The sequence below is a fragment of the Prunus avium genome, chromosome 6 (assembly GCF_965620075.1).
Source record: "Prunus avium chromosome 6, drPruAviu1.hap1.1, whole genome shotgun sequence".
Classification (NCBI taxonomy): domain Eukaryota; kingdom Viridiplantae; phylum Streptophyta; class Magnoliopsida; order Rosales; family Rosaceae; genus Prunus; species Prunus avium.
In genome coordinates, this window is record NC_142289.1 from 16,169,038 (window position 1) to 16,175,862 (window position 6,825).

The window sequence follows — 6,825 nt, forward strand, 5'->3', positions numbered from 1 at the left end:
AACACTCAATCACTCAGAACCTATGTTTTAATTCTCTCAAGAAAGCATAAGTGAGTGTATGAAATAGAAGCACAAATTTGGTTAGATCTCATGAAAGGAATTAAATACTAAGAATAGAGATACACACATACTTACCAGCACCCATGAATACATCCTCAAAGATCAGCTAGGTCTTTCACAATGTTGTAATGAAAGGCTAAGGTTTAGGGGAAATGGAAGAATTGGAAGGAAAAACAAATAACTTAAGAACATACCAAGGTTGTATGCTTCATTAATCTGCAAGGCATCATTGATTTAGATTGGCATGGCAGCAAACTTCATGGTATCACCTGGCATAGACTTTATTTTTCACACTTAGATCATATTGAAACACTTTCATCTTTGCTGATTTGATTTGCAACTTCTTTAACTTTATTGCACAGACTCACACCAAATTTCATTTAGGTACACGGCAACAACTTCCTTGCATCAAACTTTATCTTGGCACACCTTGGTATATTTCTAAGTTATAGGGTATGGCTACAAGAGGTTAAGTATCTCAGATTGAGATACAAAGGTAGGGAAAATGATGAGGGTGATAAAAGAAAAGGCTTTGAGTGTTTGGCTTCAAGAGGGCTAATGGAACACACATATGGGTAGGGTGAAAAGAAAGCATATAGAATGGTTATACACACATAGCCTAGCATCACTTCAATGAGTTCATTCATGAATGAGAGCAAGCATATGATATCTGCAAAAGAGAATCATCCTTAGTATTCGATCAAAATGAAATGATGAGATCAATTAGAGTGAATTGAAGAAAATAAGTATGGATGAGAAATAGAACACTTTAAACCCTCTCAAGAAAGCAATTAGGCTCGATATAGCTCACTAGGGTAGTCTCCACTATTTTCCTTCAAGAATTTGAGCATGGTACTTTAGCCACCAGAATTCTAAGAGCCAAAGCTTTGTGAAGTGCAAAATTCTGATATGAAAACCTCAATGGCTGCTCCATAGCATCGATTGTATGACATTTAGAAAAAAAAATTAGTGACAAATGAACGAAAATTGAAACACAAATGAATGAAATTTGAAAACCTTCCCCCCAGACCTGAAATAAACATTGTCCTCAATGTTAAAGCAAAGTAAAGATGATTGAGAACAAGTAAATGATAAAGGGAAAAGTTAAGAAAAAGGTTTAGAGAAAAAATAAAAAAATAAAAAAAATGAATATATAAGCAACTCATGGATGACCAGTTAAGGGCCTCAGAAAACACAGCCAGGGGATCCGGGAAGGTTGGAGGGGTCACAATGGTCCCGCTTAAAACTCAAACTTCTTAGACACCGAAGGTGTCGCCTAAAGAACTCCTAGACACTGTATTGACGGAGGTGCTCACTGGGGTTACCAAAAGTTAGCTTATAAGAAATTTTATTTATTTTATTTATTTATTTGTATTTTTATATTTATTTATTTATAAAAAGGAACAGAAACTTAAAATGACTAAAATAAAAACAAAACAAGTAAAGAGAAAGGATTGAAATGCTTCCCCTTGATGCGATTAGGTCGATTGCTACCAAGCACCTTCTTCTTGAACACATGGGTTGCCTCCCAAGAAGCGCCTTAGTTACTGTCTTGGCAAGACATTGTGCAATCAGCTAAGTTGATGGTACGAAGGGAAGTTGATCTACCACATGGCCAGTTTGGATGCCAGCTGAAACTCCCTCATAGAATGGCTTTAAACGTTGTCCATTTACTTTGAAAGTCGAGCCATCTTTAGGGTTTTGAATCTCCACAGCTCCATAGGGAGAAACATTGACCACGGTGAATGGGCCTTGCCATCTAGACTTCAATTTTCCTGGAAAGAGACACAAACGTGAGTTAAACAAAAGAACTGACATACCTTTGGAGAACTCTTTCCGTTGAATGTTTCTGTCATGGTAACTCTTGGTTCGTTCTTTGTAAAGCTTTGCATTCTCATAAGACTCATGTCTAATTTCTTCCAATTCATTGAGCTGAAACTTTCTTGCATGGCCTGCCTTGTCTAGATCAAAATTCAACTTCTTGATGGCCCAAAAAGCATTGTGTTCAAGCTCCATTGGCAGGTGACAAGCTTTCCCAAACACAAGACGATAAGGGCTCATTCCAATGGGAGTCTTATATGCAGTCCTATAAGCCCATAATGCATCATTGAGCTTGGCTGCCCAATCTTTCCTTGTATTGTTCACCACCTTCTCCAGGATGTGCTTAATTTCTCTATTGCTTATTTCCACTTGACCAGAAGTTTGCGGATGATATGGTGTAGAGACTCGATGGGTGATGTTGTACTTTTTCATGAGTGCTTCGAATGGCTTGTTACAGAAGTGGCTGCCTCCATCACTAATGACAGCCCTTGGAGTACCAAACCTTGTGAAAATATTATCCTTCAAGAACTTCAGCACCACCTTATAATCATTGGTTTTGGTGGCTATGGCTTCCACCCATTTAGACACATAATCAACAGCAACAAGTATGTAAGTATAACCAAAGGAAGCTGGGAATGGTCCCATGAAATCAATACCCCACACATCGAAGAGCTCCACAACAAGTATGTTATTCAATGGCATTTCATTCCTGCGACTTATGTTCCCCATCCTTTGGCACCTATCACACTTAACACAAAAATTAAACGCATCTTTGAATAGAGTGGGCCAAAAGAAACCAGATTGCAGAATTTTAAGTGCTGTTTTCTTAGCTCCAAAGTGACCTCCACAAGCCAATTCGTGGCTATGCCTAAGTATGCTTTCTTGCTCTTCTTCTGGAACACATCTTCTGATGAGTTGATCCGGGCAATGCTTGAATAAGAAAGGTTCATCCCAGACATAATGTTTCACCATGGAAAAGAACTTCTTCTTGTCCTGAGAAGGTAGATCATTTCTAAGAACACCACAAACAAGATAATTAACAAAATCAGCTTACCATGGCTCTTTGACTTGGGCAGCATATAGTTGTTCATCAGGGAAAGTCTCATTCAAGGGTAGCATAGCTGCTCCTTTTTCTTCAACCACAATTCTGCTCAAATGATCAGCTACCACATTCTCACATCCCTTCTTATCTCGAATCTCCAAATCGAATTCTTGCAGCAAGAGAATCCATCTAATCAAGCGTGGTTTGGCATCCTTCTTAGTGAGCAAGTATCTAAGAGCTGCATGGTCAGAATAAACAATTACTTTAGAACCAACAAGGTAAGAACGAAATTTTTCTAAAGCAAAAACCACAGCAAGCAACTCCTTCTCTGTTGTGGAGTAGTTGATTTGAGCATCATTCAAGGTCCGGCTAGCATAATGAATCACATGGGGCAGCTTGTTCTTCTTTTGACCTAAAACTGCACCAATAGCAAAGTCAGAGGCATCACACATTATTTCAAATGGTAAAGACCAATCCGGAGCTATGATAATAGGGGCTGAAGTTAGCTCCCTCTTCAAGGTAGAAAAAGCTTCCATGCAAGCTTCATTAAACTCAAAAACAGCATCCTTAGCAAGGAGATTACACAATGGCCTTGTAATGCTTGAGAAATTTTTGATGAACCTTCTATAGAATCCAGCATGACCTAGAAAGCTTCTAATTCCTTTAACAGAGGTAGGGGGTGGAAGATTTGAGATGAGATCGATCTTGGCTTTATCCACTTCGATTCCCTTGCTTGAAATCACATGGCCTAGTACAATGCCTTGTCTCACCATGAAGTGACACTTCTCCCAATTCAAAATCAGATTTGTTTCCTGGCATCTTTTAAGAACTAGAGACAAGTGGTGAAGACAATTATCAAAAGAGGAACCAAAAACTGAAAAATCATCCATAAATACCTCAATGAATCATTCCACCATATCTGAAAAGATTGACATCATGCATCTTTGGAAAGTTGCTGGGGCATTGCACAAACCGAATGGCATCCTTCTATAAGCAAACGTACCAAATGGGCATGTGAATGTGGTTTTCTCTTGGTCTTCCGGAGCAATGGGAATTTGATTATAACCTGAAAAACCATCAAGAAAACAATAGTAAGCATGGCCAGATAAACGTTCAAGCATTTGATCAATAAAAGGTAAGGGGAAATGATCTTTTCTAGTGGATGTGTTCAACTTCCTGTAATCAATGCAAACTCTCCAACCAGTGACAGTTCGTGTAGGAACTAGCTCATTCTTCTCATTCTTCACAACGGTGATTCCGGACTTCTTTGGAACAACTTGCACAGGGCTCACCCACTTAGAATCTGAAATTGGGTAGATGATTCCTACATCGAGTAGCTTTAAAACTTCAGCTCTAACCACCTCTTTCATGTTGGGATTTAGCCTCCTTTGGGCATCACGAGATGGTTTGCTGTCTTCTTCCATTAAAATCCGGTGCATGCACATGCTTGGACTAATTCCTTTGATGTCTGCTATGGTCCACCCAATGGCTGTTTTATGCTCTTTTAGAACTTTAATTAAGCTCTCTTCTTCATGTGAGGAGAGACCTGCAGCAATTATAACAGGGAGAGTTTCGTTAGCACCCAAATATGTATATTTAAGATTATTGGGAAGAGGTTTAAGTTCTAGTTTTGGTGGGATGACAATGGATGGCTCCAATTTCGTGGATGATGGTCCAAGAGGCTCGATTGGTGGCCTAAAGGATGGTGGGTATGGCGGAAACACTTCTAAGGCAGCCACCACTTCTTGGAACTCCGGTTCACAAAGATCTTCCTCTTCTTGTGTTAAGACAGCTTCTAGAGCATCATTAGACTTTCTCTGCAAAATTTTGGAAGAAACCTCATGATCCACAACATCAATTGAAAAGCAAGAATCAAGAGAGATAGAAGGTTGAGATAGAGCATTAAGCATTTTAAATTCAACAGTTTCACCCAAAACAGTCATGGAGAGGGTGCTATCTTTCACTTTGATGATTGTGTCTGCAGTGGCCATGAATGGCCTGCCTAGGAGAATGGGATCAACACGATCTCCATTTGGATTGTCTTCCATGTCCATCACTACAAAATCAGCAGGGAGAATTAGTGTATTAACTTGAACTAGAATATCTTCTACAATACCTTTTGGATATTTTATAGAATGATCAGCTAGTTCAAGTCGCATTGAAGTCTTCTGCATCCCTTCTAAGCCAAGCTCTTGATAAACTGAATATGACAAAACATTGATGCTTGCTCCCAAGTCCAACATGGCTCTTCCAACCTTCTTGCCTCCAATGTTAATGGGAATGTCAAAGCTGCCAGGATCATCTAGTTTTGGTGGAAGCTTCCTTTGCAACACAGCACTTACATTCTGGTCGAGCTTTACTCCTTCATTTGGAGCGAAATTGAGCTTGTGAGTTTTCAAGTCCTTGATGAATTTTCCATATGCAGGAATCTGTTCAATAAGATCAAGCAAAGGCAAATTGATATTAACTTTACTCAAAATATCATAAATCTCTTTAAAAGCCTTATCTTGCTTTGCTTTCTTAAGACGGCCTGGAAATGGAATTTGTGGAACATATGGAGCGGGTGGCACGTATCTATCTTCTTGAAGATGTGGTAGCACAAATTTGTCATCCCTTTTATGCAATTGGAATTGATCAGATTTCTGAGAATCTGATTTGGCCTTAGGAGCAGGTTGAGAAGTTTTGAGTTGTTCTCCTTCCGTGGCCATGGTCTCCTCCTCTTCATTTTCTACAATCACAACATCATTTGAAAGATTAGAATCATCTTTATTATCAATGATCTTACCTGATCTGAGCACATGAATGGCCTTGGCTTCTGGGTTCTTTGGATTGATCTCAGTTTGGCTTGGCCATTTCCTAGGCACTCTTTGAGTTATTTCAGCAGCTATTTGGCCTAATTGGACTTCCAATTTGGAGATGGCAGCTTGTGTAGTTTGCTGAAAATTGGATTGGTTGATTGCTCTCTGCTTCACTATATCTTCCAATGATGATGATGATTGTTGTGGTCTTTGGAATGAAGGGGGATTTGCTTGATTCTGGGTATTTCTCCATGAAAAGTTTGGATGATTCCTCCAACCTGGATTATAACTTTGAGAGTATGGATCATTTCTTGGACCTTGGTTGTAGGAATTTACCACCTTAGCTTGTTCTTGCACAAATTCTGGATATCCAGCCCCAAGTGGACAAGCTATGGTAGCATGGTCATGAGATTCACAAATGCTACACACTTCCTTCGGAGGGCTTCTTGAGTTTAATGCAAGAAGAGCATCTAGCTTTTGTTCCAGTTTTGAAATCTGCACACTAGAAGCATCATTAGAACCACTAATAACACGTTTACCTCTTGTATCCGTATGTTGGGTCTCCATTGCTATCTCCTCAAAGAGTTCGTACGTTTCTTCTGGAGTTTTGGTTTTAAAAGAACCACCTGCAAAATTGGTGACTATATTATGACTAGAAGGGGTTAGTCCTTTATAAAACATACGCATTTGAAGCTTCAATGGAATCCCATGATGAGGACATTGGTTGAGCAGCCCATTGAATCTCTCCCATGCTTCACAAAACGATTCATCATCTTGCTGTGCAAATAATAAGATCTTGTCCCTAAGCATGTCGGTCTTTTGCGTGGAGAAGTATTTTTCCAGGAACTTCTTTTGAATGGCAGCCCATGTAGTGAGTGAACCAGGCTTCAAAGAATTCAACCAATACTTCGCCTTATCCTTTAAAGTGTATGGAAACACTCTCATTCGAAGTTGATCTTTTGTCACACCTGTCAAGGGAAAAGAACTCACAACATTAAAAATATCCTTTATATGAGTTAATGGATCTTCATTAGGTAAACCATAAAAGGAGGGTAGCATATTAAGATGAGAAGATTTAAGCTCATAATTTCGAGCTACAGTGGG

At 39.3% G+C, this 6,825-nt stretch overlaps 1 non-coding gene across 1 annotated transcript; it reads left to right on the forward strand.

The window, feature by feature from the left end:
* Positions 1–6,424: 6,424 nt before the first annotated feature.
* Positions 6,425–6,531, forward strand: LOC148293790 (small nucleolar RNA R71). The gene has a single exon (XR_015836968.1). It is a non-coding gene; the product is annotated as a small nucleolar RNA R71 (small nucleolar RNA).
* Positions 6,532–6,825: the final 294 nt, after the last annotated feature.